The 23272-nt window shown below is 46.2% G+C and overlaps 1 protein-coding gene across 2 annotated transcripts in view; it reads left to right on the top strand.

Annotated features, from left to right (window-relative positions):
* Positions 1–17001: 17001 nt before the first annotated feature.
* Positions 17002–23272, top strand: part of LOC101148034 (mucin-20) — a 30757-nt gene continuing 24486 nt past the window's right edge. Inside the window, exons 1-2 of one of the 2 annotated variants that reach the window (XR_010133038.1) lie at positions 17002–21936; positions 22248–22342. The gene's annotated coding sequence lies outside the window, so the exon portion shown is untranslated. The other variant, XR_010133039.1, reaches the window with a different exon arrangement.

Below are 23272 nucleotides of genomic sequence, written 5' to 3' on the forward strand. Positions count from 1 at the left end.
TGTAATTATCTTTGTATTCTGTTACATCAAAATCCAGATATTTTGTTGCAGTTCCTTTTTTTTTTTTTTTTGAGACAGGGTTGGTGCAGTGGTGCAGTCTCAGCTCACTGCAGCCTCAAACTCCTGGGCAGCTCAGGTGATCTTCCTGACTCAGCCTTCTGAGCAGTTGGGGCTACAGGTGTGCACCACCACGCCCAGCTCATTTATTTTTTAATTGTAGGGACAGGGTCTCACTGTGTTGCCTAGGCTGGTCTCAAACTGCTGGGCTCAAGTGATCGTCCCTCCTTGGCCTCCCGAAGTGCTGGAATTATAGGTGTGAAGCACCATGTCTGGCCTTATTGTAGTTTATTTCTAAGTTCAAATTAATGTTGGTGCTTTTCCTCCTTTTTTCTTAGCAGATGGTTTGCTAGGTGAGTGTGTCCTCGATTCTTTAAATCAGGGGTCCCCAATCCCCAGGCCACAGATTGTTACCAGTCCATGGCCTGTTAGGAACCAGGCCACACAGTAGGGGGTGAGCAGCCAGCCAGTGAGCATTACTGTGTGAGCTCCGCCCCCTGCCAGAGCATTACTGTGTGAGCTCCGCCCCCTGCCAGGGCATTACTGTGTGAGCTTCGCCTCCTGTCAGATCAGTGGTGGCATTAGATTCTCATAGGAGTGGAACCTTGTTGTGAACTGCGCATGCGAAGGATCTAGGTTATGCCCCGCTTATGAGAATCTAATACTGATGATCTGAGATGGAACCGTTTCATCTCCAAACCATCCCCACACTTGTCAGTGGAAAAAGTGTCTTCCGTGAAACCAGTCCCTGGTGCCAAAAAGGTTAGGGACTGCCAGTTTAAATAACCAAATGCTAAAAGAACTGGCATAGAAGTAAATGGGCTGCTGCTTTATTTTTAGGCTGTTCATTTTAGAGAACAATGACAGTTATTTCCAAGTTTGTCATTAGAAAATAATATTAGGTTGGAGCAAAAGTAATTGCAGTTTTTGCCATTGCTTTCAATGGTAAAAGCCACGATTACTTTTGCACCAACTTAATATGATAAGTTTGTTCCTTAAAGTGTATTTTTGGTAAGAAAGCCCTTTTGTTTTTCCTTCTGTTAATTTTTTGTTTTTTTCTTGGTAGAGACAGAGTCTTGCCATGCTGCCCAGGCTGGAGTGCAGTGCTGTGATCTCGGCTCACTGCAGCCTCCACCTCCCGGGCTCCAGCAATCCTCCCACCTCAACCTCCCTAAGAGCTGAGACTACAGGTGTGAGCCACCATGCCTGGCTAATTTTTAGAGACAGGGTTTCACCATCTTGCCCAGGCTGATCCCAAACTCCTGGGCTCAAGCAGTCCTCCTGCCTCAGCCTCCCAGAGTATTGGGAGTATAGGTGTGAGCCACTGCCAGAAAAACTTTTCCTAAGACAAGGCAGGGTTTACATTATATTTAGATTTTTTTTTTAATGATGTCTTTTTTGGCAGTGCACAGCCAGAGAACAACACATCACACACAGGAAACAGTTGTGCTCTTGTGATGGGGGCCTCAGCACTAGGAAGGAGTGGACTATTGGCGCACGCAGCAGCTTGAATAAATCTGAAAGTCACTACGCTGCGTAAGAGAAGCCAAATAAAGCGCATGCTGTGTACAGAGGGTGTCGAGAATGCCTCCTACGTGACGGAAAGCAGATCTGTGGTTCCCTGCAGACTGGCAGGAGCAGATTCCAAAGGCACAGGAAGAAGCTTGCAGGTAGAATGTGTTCATTACCTTCCGGACATTACACCACAAAAAAGCTGGGAATAAAAATGCTAACCAAAAAAAAAAGGTGAAAGTAGATAAAATTTCTCAACTGTGTGATGGGTAAACGTGCAGGTTTGCTGTCATGCTTTGTTTATGAAGCTGTGGGGTACAAGGACTCTCATACGTCACTGCGGAATGCAGAACGTTGCAGCCTCATGGAAGAGGATTTGGCAGCATCTGACAAAACTACATGGCATTTGCCCTTAGACTCAGCAATTCTAGAATCTGCCTCAAAAAAAACTCTGGCAAAGAAATGAAAGGACTTTACACACAGAGTTCTTTTCACAACCTGAATGTGTTTGCAACAAAGTTCTTCACTGTGGCGTTTGTAAAACTGGAAACAATCAAAATGTCCATCATTAGGGGATTAGGAACATTAATTCGTGCAGTGGGGAACTCCGTACCAGAAGGAGGAATGAGGAAGGCCTATTGATAAGGGGCAGAGTACATATCATATGATGCAAATATATATTTGCTTTTTCTTAAAACAGTACAAAGATAAAAATCTAAAGTGGTTGCTGTGGAGGACAGGGGTCAGTGGTGGAAGTGAGACCGAAATAGACTCTGAAGTAATATCTGGACTTTGAAATTGTAAGTGTTTTACATATTACCAAACTAAGTTTTTAAGATAGTCCCTAAAATTGAAAGAATGGTATCTGAAATGAATGAATCTAAATTCCTTGGATTGTATTCTACAGGCTCCAACCCTGAGACCAAAATTTGGAAGGTGGCCCTGAGCAGCAGCTGAAGGGAAGTGGGAGGTGAGATAGGAAAGAGGCGGTGGCACGGGGCGTCCGGGAGCCGGGTCCCATGTGGACAGCTGGGCCCGTGCTCACTGTGGGAGCTGGTGTGTTCCTTCACCAGCCCATGCTCCACAGGTTCAGGATGGTCAATTCCGGGCACCCCTGGCCTGCTCCAGGACATGCTCCTGCCACCAGAGAAAGCCCCTAGGCAGCGTCCCGGGTGCTGGTGGTGTCAGAATCGAGTTTGAGTCTGAGGAGTGACCTGGGGCTGGCTGGGCTAGGCAGCATCACGGGTTTCTGCAGCCCAAGTGCACATCAGGCTGGTGACAGTCACGCAGCCTATTACTTCATGTGTCGTCAGAGGATCGCTAGAACACAGCACTTCAAGTGTGCAGATTTAGTGAGCCATAGTCTAAAGACAAATAGAGCCACTGAATCCTAAATTTCAATCAATCATCTCCGTTACTCGTCTTATTGGTATTAATCCTTTGAAATTATATGGGGTGGGAGTTAAAGCTAATAACTAATTATGTTCATGCTAAAACTAAGATTTTTCTGGCCAGTTATGGTGGCTCACACCTGCAATCCCAGCACTTTGGGAGGCCGAGGCAGACAGATCACCTGAGGTCAGGAGTTTGAGACCAGCCTGGCCAACATGGTGAAACCCCATCTCTACTAAAATTGAAAAATTAGCTGGGCATGGTGGCAGGTGCCTGTAATCCCAGCTATTGGGGAGGCTGAAGCAGGAGAGTCACTTGAACCAGGAGGCGGAGATTGCAGTGAGCCGAGATTGTGCCACTGCACTCCAGCCTGGGCAACAGGAACAAAACTGTATCTCAAAAAATAAAACAAGATTTTTCTGAGAAAAAGGTGTAAAACCATATACTAAATTTGAAATAGAAATATAAGCGTGAACCCATTTGTTGTTCTTTTACCATAGACACATTTTCTACCTCTGCCCCAGTAGCAGTAGACACATCAAGCACCTAGAAAGTGGTCTGTAATACATGAAAACCGTGAATTGATAGTGATGGTTTCAAAGCCGAAACCAACCAACCAAACACATGTAATTGGTCACTCTTGGAGGTATCTAGGGCACTAACTCCTAACACTGGGAATGGACACTTGAAGGAAGATCAGCAATTATCTTGTCTTTTCTCTACAAATTGCAATTCAGGGAAACCTTGTTGATTAGGGAAAGTTCTTTACATAAGAATTCCTGCAAATAAGTGAGTAAAGAATGACAGTTTAAGAATTGTCCCAGCCTGGCCAACATAGTGAAACCCCATCTCTAAAAATACAAAAAATTAACCAGGCATGATGGTGGGTGCCTGTAATCCCAGCTACTCAGGAGGCTGAGGCAGGAGAGTTGCTTGAACCTGGGAGATGGAGGTTGCAGTGAGCCGAGAGTGCGCCACTGCACTCCAGCCTGGGCAACAAGAGTGAGACTCTGTCTCAAAAAAAAAAAAAAAAGAATTGTCAAATTGCCACCCCTAATGCCGTGGTTCTCTAACCTGTGTAACAGGATCACCTGGAGGGACCCTACCCCAGACCTTCTGATTCAGTCCTGGGGGACCCCACCCCAGACCTTCCGATGCAGTCATGGGGGGACCCTACCCTAGATTTCCGATTCAGTCCTGGGGGGACCCCACCCGTGATCTTCTGATTCAGTCCTGGGGGGACCCCACCCCAGATCTTCCGATTCAGTCCTGGGGGGACCCTACCCTAGATCTTCTGATTCAGTCCTGGGGGGACCCTACCACATATCTTCCGATTTTGTCCTGTAGGGACCCTACCCCAGATCTTCCGATTCAGTCCTGGGGGACCCCACCCCAGATCTTTCTATTCAGTCCTGGGGGGACGCTACCCCAGATCTTTTGATTCAGTCCTTGGGGGACGCTACCCCCGATCTTTCGATTCAGTCCTGGGGGGACCCTACCCCAGATCTTCCGATTCAGTCCTGGGGGGACCCTACCCCAGATCTTCCGATTCAGTCCTGGGGGGACGCTACCCCAGATCTTCCGATTCAGTCCTGGGGGGACCCCACCCATGATCTTCCGATTCAGTCCTCGGGGGACCCTACCCCAGATTTCCTGATTCAGTCGTGGGGGACCCCACCCATGATCTTGCAATTCAGTCCTGGGGAGACCCTACCCCAGATCTTCTGATTCAGTCTTGGGGGGACCCTAGTCCAGACCTTCGGATTCAGTCCTGGGGGGACCCTACCCCAGACCTTCCGGTTCAGTCCTGGAGGGACCCCACCCCAGATCTTCCGATTCAGTCCTGCGGGGATCCCACCCCAGACCTTCCGATTCAGTCCTGGAGGGACCGTACCCCAGATCTTCCGATTCAGTCCTGGGGGGACCCTACCCCAGATATTCTGATTCAGTCCTGGTTCGGTCTGAGAATTTGCATTTCTAACATGTCCAGGGACCACAGTTTGAAAACCTCCATGGCAGACATGTAATGGGATGACATGGTCCAATAAATGAAGGAAAAATAACAGGTGGCAACCTCAGGCAGCTTCATCCCAACCAGTAAGAAAGTAAATCCTTTTGTAAACTAAGAGGAAGTATTAATATGGGCGTTTGAGCAAACATTTAAGTGTTAGAACAAAGAATTAAAAACTAGCACAGGCACCCCTGAAGCATGATAGGATGGCAGCAGAAGGGCTGATTTAGTTTCCGAGAAATAACTGACAGGCAGTGTTGTGCGTGTGTGTCTACTACTTAGGAACCCAAAACAAACCTTCAGACCGTTTTCATGAGTACTGAGACCAAGAAAACCACTGGGCAGTGGGTGGTCTGGAAATGTAAACGTTGATGGTAGTCCAGTAAAGAGTCATGGCACAATGTTTCATATTGAAAATGTTTTTGTAAATGTGGGTTTCAAGGTTTCAAAGTGAACCCATATGTGTTAGGAGAAAGGACACACCAAAGAAGTAAAATAATTGGGTCAATATAAAAAGAAAATAGAATATTGCCCAGAGAGAAGATGTGGATAATTCCTAACACGGATCAAAGGCACCAAAAAGGTGAGCTGTAAGTAAGATATTCAGACCTGCACCGTCCCGAGCAGTAGCCACAGTGGCAAGTAGCCTCCTCACGGGACAGTGCAGCTACGGAACGATGCCGTCACCGGAAAGTTCTATCAGCCAGCACCGATGCAGACCTTTGCAAATGCCCCTCACACTGAACAGCACCTGTTTGATAGATTGTCCACTACACAGTGAAAAGCCTGGGTGAAAAGCAGCATTTGGTAGAAGAGCAAAAAGGGGAAAAAATTAAAAGGAGTAGGTCATTGTCCTCCAAACTGAATTCTGGCAGAAGAATGTTGGAAGGAAGATGGGAGCCACAGGAGAAGGTATCCTTGTCCCAAGACAGGAGGGGGTGCCAGGCATGGTTGGCTCTGTGCCTGGAATCCTATGGCCGGAATCTGGAAAAAGGAAAAGTGACTGGAAAAGGAAAGATTCTGTGTGCAGATGTCACGATGCAGCCGTCTGTGGTCCTGAGAAAATAAGTGAACAAAGTGGCTTTGGAGGGATGCTGTTGGACACATGCACAGATACAATGTGCACTTGCTATGCTTGTTCACACAAAGGACAGGATGGTCATCTGTTCATTGAACAACTACTTGTCGAGGGCCTATATGTGCCAAAGACATCAGATGAACAAGAGGGTGCACTGTGGAAAGCCTCAGGAACACAAGCGCCCAGAAACATTTAGAAAAATTCGAAGGAAAACAGAAAAGGCATTTTCAGATTAGCTCATAGAAATGAGACCAAAGGAAAGACTGGCCCAGTATTTGGATACATTATGTGATAAACCTTAACACAGGGAGGAAAGTGTTATCTTTCAATTAATTTCTCAACTTCTGGAGAGCTTAGAACAGACCTAACTAGGAGAAAATTGAATCCGAGGCAGATGAGGAGATAGTGGTGCCTCGGTGCTTCCAGTGATTGCGTCAGCAGAACCAGGGGTGGGAGATGATCTCTCTTTTTGTTGGCAGATGGTGGTCTCTGCTGTAGCTTTGTCCCCTGGTGACGGGACTCAGGCAGCATCCCCCATCATTGGCAATACCCCCACCTCTGAGAATGTGGAGAGGACTTGTGAAGACAATGTTGTCCCAAGCAGCACAGCCCAGGTGCTGACAGGATTCAGAGTTAGAGCTTTCTTAGAGGTCAGGGTTGCAGAAGAGGCAGGGACTGCAGCTGCATAGTTTGTATATGTATCAGGCTAGTATCTTTTGTTCTAGACTCATCCATTTGTACATTCATATGAGTATGCATGCATGGTGTTTTTTCTTTTTCTTTTTCTTTTTTTTTTTTTTTTTGAGATGGAGTCTTGCTGTGTCACCCAGGCTGGAGTGCAGTAGCATAATCTTGCTTGACTGCAGGCTCCGCATTCCAGGTTCAAGAGATTCTCCTGCCTCAGCCTTCCGAGTAGCTGGGATTACAGGTGCCTGCCACCACACTTGGCTAATTTTTGTATTTTTAGTAGAGATGGGGTTTCACCATGTTGGCCAGGCTGGTCTCGAACTCCTGACCTCAGTGATCCACCTGCCTTGGCCTCCCAAAGTGCTGGGATTACAGGCGTGAGCCACTGCGCCCAGCCATATGTCTCCATCTTTTTATTTCTTGCAATGTGTTGTTAAAGAAGTCAGGTGGTATGTGTACACAAGTAACATATACTTGTTGAATATTTCTTATTTACTCATACCCTGTCTCGTTCCAAAAGGATTTTAAATGACTTATAATTTTAATATAATCCGGGGAAGATGGGCAGATTCAGCTCTGGGAGGCCAGCAGAATGGCTTTTAGGTCCTCCTTGGATTCAGAAAATACTTCTTGAAAGATATTTGAGGTAAATCTTACGGGATTAGAGGTTAGCCAGATGAAAAGAAATCAAGAGAGGAGAGAGGAGCCCCCACAAAGGACTGACCCAGGGCAATAACAGGGGGAAAGAACTTGGAGGTACAGAGGCAGACCTTGGTGTTTCCCAGGGTTTGGGACGTTGGGGGTAGTAAGGCTGGAGTGGGTAGAGGAAAGGGCTAGGGTGACACCACGGGGTATTAGGTGGAACTGAGGGAAACAGAAATAGGAGCAGAGAAAAGGGAATGAGAACGGGAAAAAGGGAGGTGGGAAATAGAAGAGGGAGTTTCCAAACAGCAACAACAACAGAAACAAGTGTTTTGGGTTGTGGAGTGTTTGCCCTGCAGAGAGCTGGGTCTGCCCTGGTCCCTTTTGGGGATTATGGATCAGTGGGTGGAGCCGCGCGGCCACATCCACCATTCACTTGCACTTGAGTGACAGTCAAGCTACAGTCATGAATACGTTTCTTTCTTTTTACAGAAGAACAGTAAATTGACTTTATTCCTTATAAAGGTGATACTGGAGAATGTGACATAGATTTGCTGGCACATGGGTTTCCTATGAGCAAACCCCAGAATTGGACACACGTATCTGGTGCTGCATTGGAATCATTCCAAAAAACCAAGGCTTGCATTGCATATCTATCTGCTGTCTGCTGAAGGAGCCCTGTCTGTGTGCCCAAGGAAGTGACATCCTTGCCAAGGGCTGTCCCTGTCGCAGGAGATGAAGGAGCGCTGTCTATGTGCTCAAGGACAGTGGCTTCCTTGCCAAGGGCTGTCCCTGTTGCAGGAGATGAAGGAGCCCTGTCTGTGTGCTCAATGACAGTGGCTTCCTTGCCAAGGGCTGTCCCTGTTGCAGGAGATGAAGGAGCCCTGTCTATGTGCTCAAGGACAGTGGCTTCCTTGCCAAGGGCTGTATCTGTTGCAGGAGATGAAGGAGCCCTGTGTGCCTGAGGACAGTGGCTTCCTTGCCAAGGGCTGTCCCTGTAGCAGGGGAAAGCCTTTCAGGACCCTTTCTTAGAGAAATAGGTCTCAAAGTGAATGAATGTACCTCCTCACATACTCACCAAGCAGCCTGCAGAGGATACAGCTTTCCATGTGGCTCAGGGAACAGTTGATATCAACAGTCTCTCAATTTCTTTATTATTATTATTATACTTTAAGTTCTGGGATACATGTGCAGAACATGCAGGGTTGTTACATAGGTATATATGTGCCATGGTGGTTTGCTGCACCCATCAACCTGTCATCTACATTGGGTTATTTCTCCTAATGCTATCCCTCCCCTTGCCCCCAACCTCCCAACGGGCACCGGTGTGTGATGTTCCCCTCCCTGTGTCAATATGTTCTCATTGTTCAACTTCCACTTATGAGTGAGAACATGCGGTGTTTGGTTTTCTGTTCCTGTGTTAGTTTGCTGAGAATGATGGTTTCCAGTGTCATCCATGATCCTGCAAAGGACATTAACTCATCCTTTTTTATGGCTGCATAGTATTCCGTGGTGTCTATGTGCCACATTTTCTTTAACCAGTCTATCATTGATAGGCATTTGGGTTGGTTCCAAGTCTTTGCTATTGTGAATAGTGCCACAATAAACATACATGTGCTCGGGGCTGGGTGCGGTGGCTCAAACTTGTAATCCCAGCACTTTGGGAGGCTGAGGCGGGTGGATCACGAGGTCAGGAGATCAAGACCGTCCTGGCCAACATGGTGAAACCCCTTCTCTAGTAAAATGCAAAAAATTAGCCGGGCGTGGTGGTGTGTGCCTGTAGTTCCAGCTACTCAGGAGGCTGAGGCAGGAGAATCACTTGAACCCGGGAGGTGGAGGTTGCAGTGAGCCGAGACCGTGCCACTGCACTCCAGCCTGGTAACAGAGCAAGACTCCGTCTCAAAAATAATAAATAAACATACATGTGCATGTGTCTTTACAGTAGAATGATTTATAATCTTTTGGGTTTATACCCAGTAATGGGATGGCTGGGTCAAATGGTGTTTCTAGTTCTAGATCCTTGAGGAATCGCCACACTGTCTTCCACAATGGTTGAACTAATTTGCATTCCCACCAACAGTGTAAAAATGTTCGTATTTCTCTACATCCTCTCCAGCATCTGTTGTTTCCTGACTTTTTAATGATCACCATTCTAACTGGTGTGAGATGGTATCTCATTGTGGTTTTGATTTGCAGTTCTCTAATGATCAGTGACAATGAGCTTTTTTTCATATGTTTGTTGGCTGCATAAATGTCTTGAGAAGTGTCTGTTCATATCCTTTGCACACTTTCTGATGGGGTTGTTTGTTCTTGTAAATTTACTTAAGTTCCTTGTAAATTCTGGATATTAGCCCTTTGTCGGATGGATAGATTGCAAAAATTTTCTTCCATTCTGTAGGTTGCCTGTTCACTCTGGCTGGTCATATGCAGAAAACTGAAACTAGACCCCTTCCTGACACCTTATACAAAAATTAACTCAAGATGCATTAAAGATTTAAACGTGAGACCTAAAACCAGAAAACTCCTAGAAGAAAACCTAGGCAATACCATTGAGGACATAAGCATGGGCAAAGACTTCGTGACTAAAACACCAAAAGGAATGGCAACAAAAGCCAAAATTGACAAAAGGTATCTGATGAAACTAGAGAGCTTCTACACAACATGACTGTATTTCAGTGCACGTTTACCACCGAGCTCTTAACGCTCCACCACTGTCCTGTGTCATTAGGATCCCAGCTCTGCAGCCATTCCTCTAGTTGCACCTGGGTCGGCTCTGGGATGCCGCGGGGGGCCGGTGGGCGGCGGAGGGGCCAGTGGGGACCCGGGGCAGGGGCGGAGACCCCTCCCGCTGCACATCCCACTGCCTGGGTATCTGGCCCCCAACCGGCCTGCCCGCTGCTCCCACCTCCCATGGTGGGTCGGGGGCTGGGGACTGGGGCAGGGTACCCCAAATATCTCTCGGTGGCGATCGCTCAGTCCGTGCAGTCCATCCAGCTCCTGCATTGTCCGTCCTACCAATAACCTCTCACTTGCTATTCTCAGCCCCTTCCTGCATTGTCTCCCTGTGAGACCTACTAGAACCCCCACCTTTCACACCGCTGACCTGCTGGGGGAAAATGCACAGAGGCACAGACGAGGCCACGCGCGAGTCCTGATCTCTAACCCCAGCCGGTCTCAGGCCTTGCCGAGGCAACGCTGCTTCCCCAGACACTCTCCCTTTCCCATTTTTTTTTTTTTTTTTTTTTTTTGAGATGGCGTCTCGCTTTGCCACCCAGTCTGGAGTGCAGCGGCACGATCTCAGCTCACTGCACCCTCCACCTCCTGGGTTCAAGCGATTCTCCTGCCTCAGCCTCCCAAGTAGCTGGGATTACAGGCACACACCACCATGCCTGGCTAATTTTTGTATTTTTAGTAGAGATGGGGTTTCACCATGTTGGCCAGGCTGGTCTCAAATGCCCAACCTCTGGTGATCCACCCGCCTCGGGCTCCCAAAGTGCTGGGATTACAGGCGTGAGCCATCGCGCCTGCCCTTACTTTCCCATTCTTAATGCCTCCCGTTTCAGACCTGTCCCCTTTTCCCCGCATTTCTGACTGTCACGGCACATCACAACCAGCAGACAGGGCTTCCCCTATTTCACAGGAGAAATAGAAGCCATCAGATGGGACCTCCTTCAAAGTCCTGCTACCAAACCTCAGCATATACCTGGACCCACATGTATCCTCTTTTCCTTTGGGATTGAATTAGAGAGGTGCTGCTCGAAACCCGCTCCTGGGTGGGGGTCTTGGCTCTATCAGTTATGCCTCTATTCTGTATGTTTAACCTCGCCCTCATAGGGGCATAAAACAGCATTTAAACAGGATTAAGCTTTCCATTTTAAAACTCCATACACTCCCTTAATTTCATCTCCTCCTCCACCTACTGCCCCATGTCTCTCCCTCTTCGTGGCTAAACGTCTCAAAAAAGTGGATACACTTTCTGTCAACTCCTAAACACTCCTCATGCTCACTTGGCCTCTGCTCCTACCTTCCTCCTCCCACTTCATTGGAACTACTTCTGCCAAAGAGGATCCCTGAGACATCCTGACTGGTAACCCCAATGGACTCTACTCAATATGCAACATCCTTCACTTCTTAGCAGAGTTTGAAACAGCCTGACTCTCCTCTTCTGGCAACATTCTTTTCCTTGGTTTGGGGACGCTGTACTGTTCTGGTTTTGCCCCTCCCTCTGAGCACCCCTCCTGTGATCAGCCCTTTATGTCGGCATTCCTTGTGTTTGTCCTGGCCCATTTTCTCCTCTCTTTCTACATCCTTTCCCCGGGGATTTTAGCTTCTCTCACGGCTCAGGCTTCCATCTCCATAGTGATGACTATCAAATTCTGTACCTCATTTCCAGAGGCTCCTGACAGACTTGCTTGGTCAATATATTACTGGACATATTCATGAGACTGTCTCACACAGGCATCTCGAACCCAATGTGTCCCACATAATTCTCTTCCTATCCATGCCTGTTCCTCTTCCACTGCCTCATATGTCGGTGACTGTCCACCTTCTCTCTCTCTCCCCCTCTCCGTTTGGCTCATAGGAAAAGTGTCACCAAGGGCTGTAAGTGCAGATTTCTAATTATCCCCTAAATTTGAACATTTTTCCCCTCGAAAGTGTATGGCCATTACCCTATTACAGATCAACATCTTCTATCACTCGAATGATGGCAATAATCTAATTGGGTTCCTTTTATCCTCTATCTAACAATGACAACTCATTGTCTACACAGCAGGTAGAAGGAGTTTGTTTTCAGAATTGCCCTCTGACCTATTTAAGATGCTCAGATATTCCCTGAGGCTCCTTGGCATGGCCACAAAGGCCCTACACATTCTGGCTGCTTCCTCCTTTCCAGCATCCTCTCTCACGTCTCCTCTCCTCAATTCCACCCTCAGGAGGTACTAGAATTCCTCACTTCTTTGACTACAAGGCACCGTCTTACTCCCAAGACCAGTGAATCTGAAGGTGGCCCACCAGCTGAGGGACTAGATTCCAGACTGAATAGAACAACTTTCCCTGTCTCTCCACATAAAGTGTGTTTGTTTTTCCTCTTACAGTTTTCGTTAATGACAACAAAAAAGGGAGTAATTCTACCTAGTGTAAGAGTCATGACTCTTGATTGCAGCTGACAGAAACTCATGACAGCCTGGTTTAGATAAAGGGGGAGAGAAGGACTAGAAGAATCTTGGAGTTGGGAATGTCGCACGTAATTGAAGGAAGAACAAGAAAACTATAGTAAAGAACCCTGGGGTGGTGATGTAGTCATGGGCCAAGTGTCCTGGAACCCTGGGGTGGTGATGTAGTTGTGGGCCAAGCGTCCTGGAACCCTGGGGTGGTGATGTAGTTGTGGGCCAAGCGTCCTGGAACCCTGGGGTGGTGATGTAGTTGTGGGCCAAGTGTCCTGGGTTTTGGGTGGAGAAAGAGTCCCCTAGATAAGTTATTAGGTGGGTGCAAAGGTAATCGCAGTTTTTCCCATTATTTTAATTGCAAAAACAGCAATTACCTTTGCACCAACCTGATGGAGTCCCCCCTGCCATGCTTCTCTCTGTGAAAAACCCCAAGCCGAAGTCAGCATAACATCCACAGGACTCTATGTTTGCAAAAGCCAACATAGCTATATTACATGTATAAGCACATTTTTTCAATAAGTTAGCCTTAGCTTACTGTAACTTTTTATAAACTTTGTATTTTAACTTTTTAAACTTTTTTGTTGAAAGCTAAGACACAAAAACACATGTTAGCCTAGATCCACACAGGGTCAGGGTCATCAGTATCACTGTCTTCCACCTCCACATTTTGTCTCTCTGGAAGGTCTTCAGGGGCAATAACACACATGGAGCTGTCATCGCCTGTGGTAACAATGCCTTCTACAGTACTTCCCAAAGGGCCTGCTAGTTCACTTAATTCTTTTATAGTTAGAAGGAGTACACTCTAAAACACTGATCAATAGTATAGTATAGTAAATACATAAACCAGTAACACATTTATTATTATCAAGTATTATGTGCTGTGCAGAATGGTGTGTGCTGTGCTATCCAGGAACACATTTATTATCATTATCAAGTACTGTGTACTGTACAGAATGGTGTGCGCTGTGCTATCCAGGAACACATTTATTATCATTATCAAGTACTGTGTACTGTACAGAATGGTGTGCCTGTGCTTTTATGCAAGTGGCAGCACAGTAGCTTTACACGAGCATCGCTAGCCACATGAGTAGCATTGCACTGGGCAACAGGAATTCTTCAGGCCCATTATTATAATCTTATGGGACCCCATCCTATATGCAGTTTGTCATTGACCAAAATGTCCTTATGCAATGCATGACTATATTTGCAAAGGACTAGTATCTAGAATACATTTAAAAGTCTTAAAATAGTAACAAAACAAAGAATGCAATTAGAACATGAGCAAAAGATACAAAGCAACATTTCACTGGAAAAGATATACAGATTGCAAATAAGCACATGAAAAGATGTTTGATACCATTAGGGAAACGCTTCTTTAAACCAGGAGATATCACCACGTGTTAGAATCAACAAAATAAGGCCAGGCACGGTGGCTCACACCTGTAATCCCAACACTTTGGGAGGCTGGGGCAGGCAGATCACATGAGATCAGGAGTTCAAGACCAACCTGGCCAACATGGCAAAACCCTGTCTCTGCTGAAAACACAAAAATTAGCCAGGTGTGGTGGCACATGCCTGTAGTCCTAGCACCTTGGGAGGCTGAGGCAAGATAATTGCTTAAACCCAGGAGACGGAGGTTGCAGTAAGCTGAGATCATGCCACTGCGCTCCAGCCTGGGCGACAGAGCAAGATTATGTCTCAAAAAAAAAAAAAAGAATCACCAAAATAAAAAATAGTAACAATACTATTGTCAAGGATGCAAAGGAACTGTACCACTCAATCACTGCTGTGAGAATTTAAAGTGGTGCCAGCCACTCTGGGAAACAGCTTGGCAGTTTTTTTTTATGACTGAACGTGCAACTACTATATGATGCAGTAATTTCATTTTTGCACATTTATCCCGGAGAAATGAAAACATATATTCACACAAAACCTGTATATGAATGCTAATAAAAGTCAATTGGCCAGGCGTGGTGGCTCATGCCTGTAATCCCAGCACTTTGGGAGGCTGAGGCAGTGGATCACCTGAGGTCAGGAGTTTGAGACCAGCCTGGCCAACATGGTGAAAACTCGTCTCTACTAAAAAGACAGCAATTAGCTGGATGTAATTGTAGGCACCTGTAATCCCAGCTACTGGGGAGGCTGAAGCAGAAGAACCTCTTGAACCCGGGAGGCAGAGGTTGCAGTGAGCTGAGATCGTACCACTGCACTCCAGCCTGGGCGATAGAGTGAGACTCTGTCTCAAAAAATAAAATAAAATAAATAAAAAGATTAGATAATCTGCAAAGTTCCTGTGAGCTCTGTCATTTTGTCACTCTGGTTTTTCAGATTCTTCCCCTGGAGACTGGAGTTTCCAGGATGTGAAAATTACCTCTGCTTGGGTGAGCTATTTCAAGCAGCTGGGATACCTGTGTCACTCCTGCTGTCTGCCAGTGACTGCCCAGGTGTCCGCTGGTTCCTCCCCAGGAGTAGGGAGGAACCAGGTGGGCTGGCTGGGATGGGTGGATATTTAAAGACCAGGCCTTGGATGCCGCAGCACTTCTGTCTCTGCTTGATGCCTGCTGCCATGTGGCTGGTCCTCCTCCTCCTGCTGTGGCTGAGCCCTGGGGTGAAGACAGGTGAGGAGCTAGGCTGGCATCTGTGCTACAGGTCAAAGAGACCCCAGTCTCTGCTCTCTCATTCATTCAATCAATTAATCTGTTTTGTCTCTGGCATGACCCACCTCCTGTGACCTAGCATTCATTAATTCATTAATCAAATAATTTGTGTATTCAGACACTTATTAAGTACCGACTATATGCTTGATGTGGCTTCTTTGTGTATCCAGTTTTATATCTGGATAAGATGTCTTTGGATGATTAGCTTGGGAGGGTCTAGTATCCAGAGGATGCTCCCTCGGATAGAGGCAGCGTGGGCACTGTGGGTGGCTGGGGTGGACGGGGCAGGAGGGAAGGTAGGTGTGATAAACCCAGATCCAGATTAACAGGCAGACTCACTGGGCAATTTCCAGGCACCAGTCTACTGGGTTTATTCAAACATCCCTGGAAATACAACAGGGTGAATACAGTTGCATTTACTAGAACTTCTCTCTCTCTCTCTCTCTTTTTTTTTTTCAGACAGAGTCTGCTCTGTCCCCCACCAGGCTGGAGTGCAGTGGTACGATCTCGGCTCACTGCAACCTCCACCTTCTGGGTTCAAGCCATTCTCCTGCCTCAGCCTCCCGAGTAGCTGGGATTATAGGCATGCACCACCATGCCTGGCTAATTTTTGGCATTTTAAATAGAGACAGGGTTTCACCATGTTAGCCAGGCTAGTCTTGAACTTCTGACTTCAGGTGATCTGCCCACCTCCGCCTCCCACAGTGTTGGGATTACAGGTGTGAGCCACTGTGCCTGGCCCTAGAACTTCTCTTGGGAGAAAACTAGATGTCGTTGGTAGGAACACAGTCAGCTGTTGCTTAATGATGGAGATACATTCTGAGAAATGCATCAGCAGATGATTTCCTTGTTGTATGAATATCGTAGAGTTCACACAACAATGAAATCGAGAGTTTACATAAACCTAGATGGTATATATATATATTTATTTATATGTTTGTTTTCCACATGGAAAGCCACATGTCCCAGCAAATGTTCCATTACTGAACATCAGTCATTTCCCCTGCTTGATCCTCAAGGCCAATATCGAGCACCATATATCGGGTTTCTGCATATGCCCTATTATAATCTTACAGGGCCACCGTCATATATATGGTCCATCATCGGTCTAAACATCGTGATGTGGCACAAGGCTGTACTTCTTGGCCGGGTGCGGTGGCTCACGCCTGTGATCCCAGCACTTTGAGAGGCCGAGACGGGTGGATCACTTGAGGTCAGGAGTTCAAGACCAGCCTGGGTAACATGGTGAAATACCATCGCTATTAAAATACAAAAATTAGCCAGGTGTGGTGGTGGGTGCCTGTAATCCCAGCTACTTGGGAGGCTGAGGCAGGAGAATCACTTGAACCTGGGAGACAGAGGTTGCAGTGACCCGAGATCACGCCACTGCGCTCTAGCCTGGGTGACAGAGGGAGACTCCATCTCAGGAAAAAAAAAAAAAAAAAAAAACCGAAAGCTATTTACTGTGGAAAAATTCAAACACATGCAAAAGTAAAGAGAATAGGATGATGAACCCAAGGTACCAGTTGGCCACCTTCAATATTATCAACATTATGCTCAAGCTCTTATCCCCCATATTTAAAAAATATAACCACAATACCTTATCGAGCCAAAACAAATATGGCCGCACACCTGTAATCCCAACACTTTGAGAGACTGAGGCAGGCAGATCACCTGAGGCCAGAAGTTCAAGACCAGCCTGGCCAACATGGTGAAACCCCTGTGTCTACTAAAAATACAAAAATTAGCTAGGCATGGTGGTGGGTACCTGTAATCCCAGCTACTTGGGAGGCTGAGGCAGGAGAATCACTTGAACTAGGGAGGTGGAGGTTGCAGTGAGCCGAGATTGCGCCACTGCACTCCAGCCTGGGCAACAGAGCAAGACTCTGTCTTTAAAAAAAAAATTAATTAATTAATTAATTTTAAAAACTACTTACTATCATTTAATACCTATCAGTGTTCATATTTCCCCCACTTGTCAAAAATATCTTGTTATTCAGCAGCAAAGCAGAAGAGAAAAAGAAAAAAAAAGGTCAGATGTGGTGGCTGATGCCTGTAGTCCCAGCACTTTGGGAGGCCAAGGTGGGAGGATCACTGGAGCTCAGGAGTTTGAGACCAGCCTGGGTACAGTAGCGAGACTCAGTCTCTACAAAAAAAAAATTTGTTTAAAAATTAGCAAGGTGTGTTGATGTTCACCTATAGTCCCAGCTATTCAGAAGGCTGAAGTGAGAAAATTGCTTGAGCCCCAGAGGTTGCGGCTGCAGCGAGCTGTGACCATACCACTGCATTCCAGTCTGCTGCACCGAGTGAGACCATGTCTCAAAAAAAAAAAAAAAGAAAGAAAGAAAGAAAGAAAAATGCCTTTTTACAGCTGGTTTATTCAAGTCAAGATCCAAAAAAGATACGCACATATGTTTAACTAGCATATTTCGTAAATGTCTTTAAATCTATACCTAGATCAGTGCCATTTTTTCATGTCATTTAGTTGTTGAACGAACCAGGTACTGTGTCCTGCGGCATATCCTACCTTCTGGGTTTGGCTGATTGCATCTTTGTGGATGTCCTTCTGCCTCTGTCTTTCCTGAACTCTGGTAGTTGAGATCAGGACTGGAGATTTCTTTGGCAGGAAGAATCCATAGGTGGGTACTTCCTATCGCACCTCGAAGGAGACACAAAGTGTCCAGCTGTCCCACTTTTACTGGTGTTAAACTTCATCCACCAGATAGTGCACCCATTATAAAATTCTGTCCACTAATGATTTGTGCTGAGATCCACTTCTCATTAGGGGCTGCCAAGTAGTGCTTTTCTATCATTCTTTCTGCACTTGTTAGCCGAAGGTTCTCTATCATGAAGATATTTCCCTTGTCAACTATTTGGCTTGGATGGAAAGGCTGGATCAATGTTTGATTCTTTATTTATCATTTTCATAATAATGAGCTAGCTCCTCAGCACCCCGGGGGAAGTTGTCTTCAAATGCTGCTTTGAAGCATAGAATATTTTATTCTAATGGATATGGGAGGGAAGGGCCTTCCAAGCCGAGGGAACAGCTTGAGCAAAGGCTCAGAGGCAGGAGAATGCAGGGTGTTTAGAGAACAGCAGAGCTCGGTAGCACGTGCAACAAAAGGCTTTTTGAGTGAGGACCCTGAGCACGATATGGTGGGAAAGCAGGGGAGAGGTCAGGATTGCTGGTTTGACTCCCAGCCACGGGCAAAAGGTTCTCCCCTTGTCTATACAATGAGGACATCTCTCTAGATCAGTGGCTTTCCAACGTTTCTGGCCCCAGTTTGCTTTAATAAATACATTTTATACTCTGACCCAGTAAGTGCATCTGTGTGTATAAAAACCAACAGAAATTTCAAAAAGAACTCAATTGACTTTTACATACAATGTATGTGGGTCTATTCTATTCTATTTCATGCAGTGTCATCCTGTTGAAATAAATGTTGGTTATGACCACTGAATTGAACTCAGTCTCACAAATTGTCGGCAACCTTAGTCTGGGTGGCTCCTGGGGCTCTATTTCCACTGCAGCCCTTTCTGGTTGATCCCTGGTCTTGGTGACAACCTGACGCAGGACCAGGCTCTGGAGAAGAGGGACAACATGAGAAGAGAAGCTGATCACTTGCAGGAGGCTCCTGAGCTGAACATGAGGCAAAAGCCAGGCCAAACTCAGAGGCTGTGGCCCCAGCCAGGCCACCCTCACCTTCAGAGTCTTGACCCCCCAGACCACACTACCAGACACCTGCTGGCCCTGTTTCCACAACAGACTGGCTCAGCCACACCCAGGCCCACAGGGCTCAGAGGCCTGCTCCCTGTAGATCTTGTCAACTTTGAAAGGCCTTCAAGTTTATCCCTAAACAAAGCCCTCTAGTTTAGCCCTAAAGAGCCAGGTGTTAACCTAACAGGAAGCAATTTGGAAGGTCAAAGTCAAGTAGACGGAGAACAGTGTTGAGAGTCCTGGGGTGACAACACCTGGGTCCCCTTCTCACCTGAGCCACAGACTCGCCAGGTAACTGGGCCAGCGTCCCTCCTGCCCATGCCTTGCTTGCCCCACTCTTAAGGAAGATGCATCCCCTTATCTTGGAGGGAATGACAATGACCAGATCACAACTGAGCTGAGCAATTTGGGGAAATTTGGGCAGGGGGTAGAGTTGGCAGAACTGGTTTGTAAATAGGGCTCCGGAAGACCTTCCTCTAACTGTGGGGAGTGGGGGAGGGGTTTCTCTCCCTCTTAGGCACTCTCTTCTCTGCTGTTTTCTCTATTTCTCTCTTTGCTGTCACTCCCATTACCGTCCTCATCTTATCTCCTGCTTTTCTCTCCTTCTCTCTCTCTCTTTTTAATAGCAGCTTTATTGAGAGATAATTTACATGATGTGAAATTTACCCTTTTGTACAATTCACCATGTGTACATTTCAGTGTTTTTTAGTGTATTCACAGGGTTGCAGAACCATCACCGCTGTCTTACTTTATTTTTTTGGTACTTTTTGGTAGAGACAGGGTTTTGCCACGTTGGCCAGGCTAGTCTCAAACTCCTGACCTCAAATCATCCGTCCGCCTCGGCCTCTCAAAGTGCTGGGATTACAGGTGTGAGCCACTGCACCTGGCCACCTCTGTCTAATTTCAGAACATGTTTGTTATGCCCCAAATAAACTCTGTACCCATCAGCAGTCACTGCCTAGTCCGCACATCTCACCAGCCCCTGGCAACACTAATGTACTTTCTGTCTTGATGGATTTGTCTATTCTAAACATTTCATATAAATGGAATCATACAATACATGGCCTTTTGTGAGTGGCTTCTTTCACTTAGCATGTTTTCAAGTTTCATTGTTGTTGTGGCATGCATCTGTACTTCATTCCTTTTTATGGCTGAGTAATATTCCATTATATGGATATACCAGATTTAGTTTTAGCCATTCATCAGTTGAAGGGCATTTGAATTGTTTCTACTATTTGGCTATTATGAATAACATTGCTATGAATATTCATTGATAGGTTTTTGTGTGAACATGTGTTTTTAATTCTCCTAACTACAGGCTCAGAAGTAGGGTTTCTGGGTCATATGGCAACTCTATGTTTACATTCTGAGAAACTGTCAAATTGTTTTTCTTTTTTTTCTTTTTTTCTTTTTTTTATTATTTTCTGCTGCCACCTCATCTCCCCAAATTGATTTTCAAAGTGGCTGCACCATTTTGCAATTCCACCTGCAGTGTATGAGGGTCCCAATTTCTCCACACCCTCAGCAACACTTCAACACTTGCTTTTTTTTTTTTTTTTTTTGAGATGGGGTCTCGCTCTGTCGCCAGGCTGGAGTGCAGTGGCATGATCTCAGCTCACTGTGACCTCTGCCTCCTGGGTTCAAGAGATTCTCGTGCCTCAGCCTCCTGAGTAGCTGGGACTGCAGGTGCATGCCACCACACCCAGCTAATTTTTGTATTTTTAGTAGAGGCGGGGTTTCACTATGCTGGCCAGGATGGTCTCAAACTCCTGAACTCATGATCCACCTGTCTCGGTGTTCCAAAGTACTGTGACTACAGGTGTGAGCCACTGCACCCAGCCAACACTTGCTATTTTATTTTTTATCTTAGCCGTCCTAATGGATGTGGGGTGGTATCTCATTGTGGTTTGGATTTGCATTTCCTTATGATTAATGATGTTGAGTATCTTTCATGCTCACTGGCCACTTGTGTATCTTCTTTGGAGAAATGTCTATTTAAATCCTTTGTCCAGTTTTAAATTTGATTGACTTATTTTTATTTACTTATTTTTTTTGGAGGCAGAGTCTTGCTCTGTTGCCCAGGCTGGAGTGCAGTTGTGCAATCTTGGCTCACTGCAACCTCCACCTCCTGGGTTCAAGCAATTCTCCTGCCTCAGCCTCCTGAGTAGCTGAGACTATAGGTGCATGCTACCAAGCGCAGCTATCTTTTGTATTTTTAGTAGAGACAGGGGTTTCACCATGTTGGCCAGGCTGGTCTTGAACTCCTGGCCTCAAGCAATCTGCCTTCCTTGGTCTCCCAAAGTGCTGGGATTACAGGCATGAGCCACCACACCCAGCCAGTTTCAGCTCTTACATTTAGGTTTATGGTCCATTTTGAGTTAATATTTGTATATGGTGTGAGGTAGGAGTCCAAATGCATTATTTTGCATGTGCTTATCCAGTTGTCCAAGCACCATTTATTAAATCTATCTTTTCTTTTTCTTTTTCTTTTCTTTTTTTTTTTTTTTTTTTTGAGACAGGGTCTTGCTCTGTCACCCAGGCTGAAGTGCACTGGTGTGATCATGGCTCACTTCAGCTTCCTGCTTCTGGGCTCAAGTGATCTCCTGTCTCAGCCTCCAGGGTAGCCGGGACTACAGGCATGCACCACCATACCTGGCTAATTTTAATCTTTTTTTTTCTTTCTTTCTTTTTTTAACGTTCCTTTTTCTCCAGGCAGCTGTTCCCAACCCCAGAACCTTTGCTGTCTTGGAACAGATCACCACTGCAAGAGGGGAAGTTGCTACTGTGATGAATTCTGCCATGTGGTACCAGACTGCTACCCAGACCACAGTGTCCTCTACAACCCTCGTAACTCACATACAGGCCTGATTCCACCTACAGCAAAGCTGGATGCTATGGTTGGCAGAGGCAAACCCTTTGCCTGCACTTCAGGCCAAAGCCGGGATGTGGCCTAGATGGTTCCTAAGGTCCCTGACAATCCTGAGATCTTGCATCTTGTCTATTTCAGGTCAAAGGTGCCTACATGTTCCTTCTAGCTTTGTTTCCCTGATGTTCCTTGCCACCTGCTACTCCTCTCTGAGCTACTTTTCCAGGTCCCACAGGGAGAGGTTCAGCTGTCCATGGTAGACATGAGGGTAGAGAATGAGGTGGTTGGGTTCCACTTACCTTTCTATCATCTTGCAGTATGGATGTCTCTTGACTGGTACCATGTAGACTTTTGAGGGCACACAAGAGTCTGCAGAGAGATACTGGGGACATTGAGCAGCAGCGGTGGGGTTGGGAGGCAGAAATGAGGACAGGAACATTTACCTTGTGTTTCTCTCAGCTTATCAGATGACCAAGATGGTGCTGCAGATGGTGCTGAGGATGGAGAACCCACCAAGCCCCGCTAGGAGCCACCTAGACTGGATGCAGAGCATGGTGAGCTCCCTGCAGGTTCTCTGAGAAGGGGTGGATGGCAGCCTGCTCCTTACCTTTGTGGCCTCCAGACCCCAAAGTCAGGGAACCAAAAGAAGAAAGGGGCCGTAGCTAGGGCAGAGCTCCACTGCAATGATTGTTTTAGGGGTAGGAGCCAGGATTGCTGTCTGTGGACACTGAAATTTGAATCTCATATACTTTCACGTGTGACAAAACATTATTCTTCTTTTGTTCTTCTCCTACCATCTAAAAATGTAGAAAACATTCTTAGCCTATGAGTTGCACAAGAACAGGCAGTGGCCAGATTTGGCCCATAGACCATAGTTTGCTGACTTCTGCCCTAAATCATCCTCCATTTCTTTCCTTCTGTGTCCTTGTTACTGACAAAGCCACTTTCCCTAAAATGGGGTCTTTCCCTGTTTGGTGCCATGAAGCCAATATGCAAAAGTGAAAGTGAGCCTCAAGCAGTGCAGGCTTTATTTGGTGGCCATGGAATTGAGAAGTGAGAGCTTGGCTCACAAATCAACTTTTCTGCTCTTGAGACCCAGGAAGTCACAGATACAGGGCATCTTTAGTGAAGGGGCTGAGCATTAAAAGCAAGGGGAGGAGTGGCCAGGTGCAATGGCTCACTCCCATAAACCCAGAACTTTGGGAGGCCAAAATGAGAGGATTGCTGAGACCAGGAGTTCGAGAACATCCTGGTCAACATAGTGATACCCCCCCATCTCTACAAAAATAAAAATGAAAAAAGCAAGGGGAGGAATCATGTGTTTTCTGGGTCTGGGTGGAGAACTTTTCAAAACCAGAGTGCCACCTTCCTATTTGTTTTTTTATGGTTTTTTTTTTTTTCCCATCATTGTCATGTTGGTTGTTGACTGTTAAGGTGCTAGTGGGACTGTCATTTAACATGGAAATTAGATTATAATAAAGTTA

This window comes from Gorilla gorilla, chromosome 2, assembly GCF_029281585.2.
Source record: "Gorilla gorilla gorilla isolate KB3781 chromosome 2, NHGRI_mGorGor1-v2.1_pri, whole genome shotgun sequence".
Classification (NCBI taxonomy): domain Eukaryota; kingdom Metazoa; phylum Chordata; class Mammalia; order Primates; family Hominidae; genus Gorilla; species Gorilla gorilla.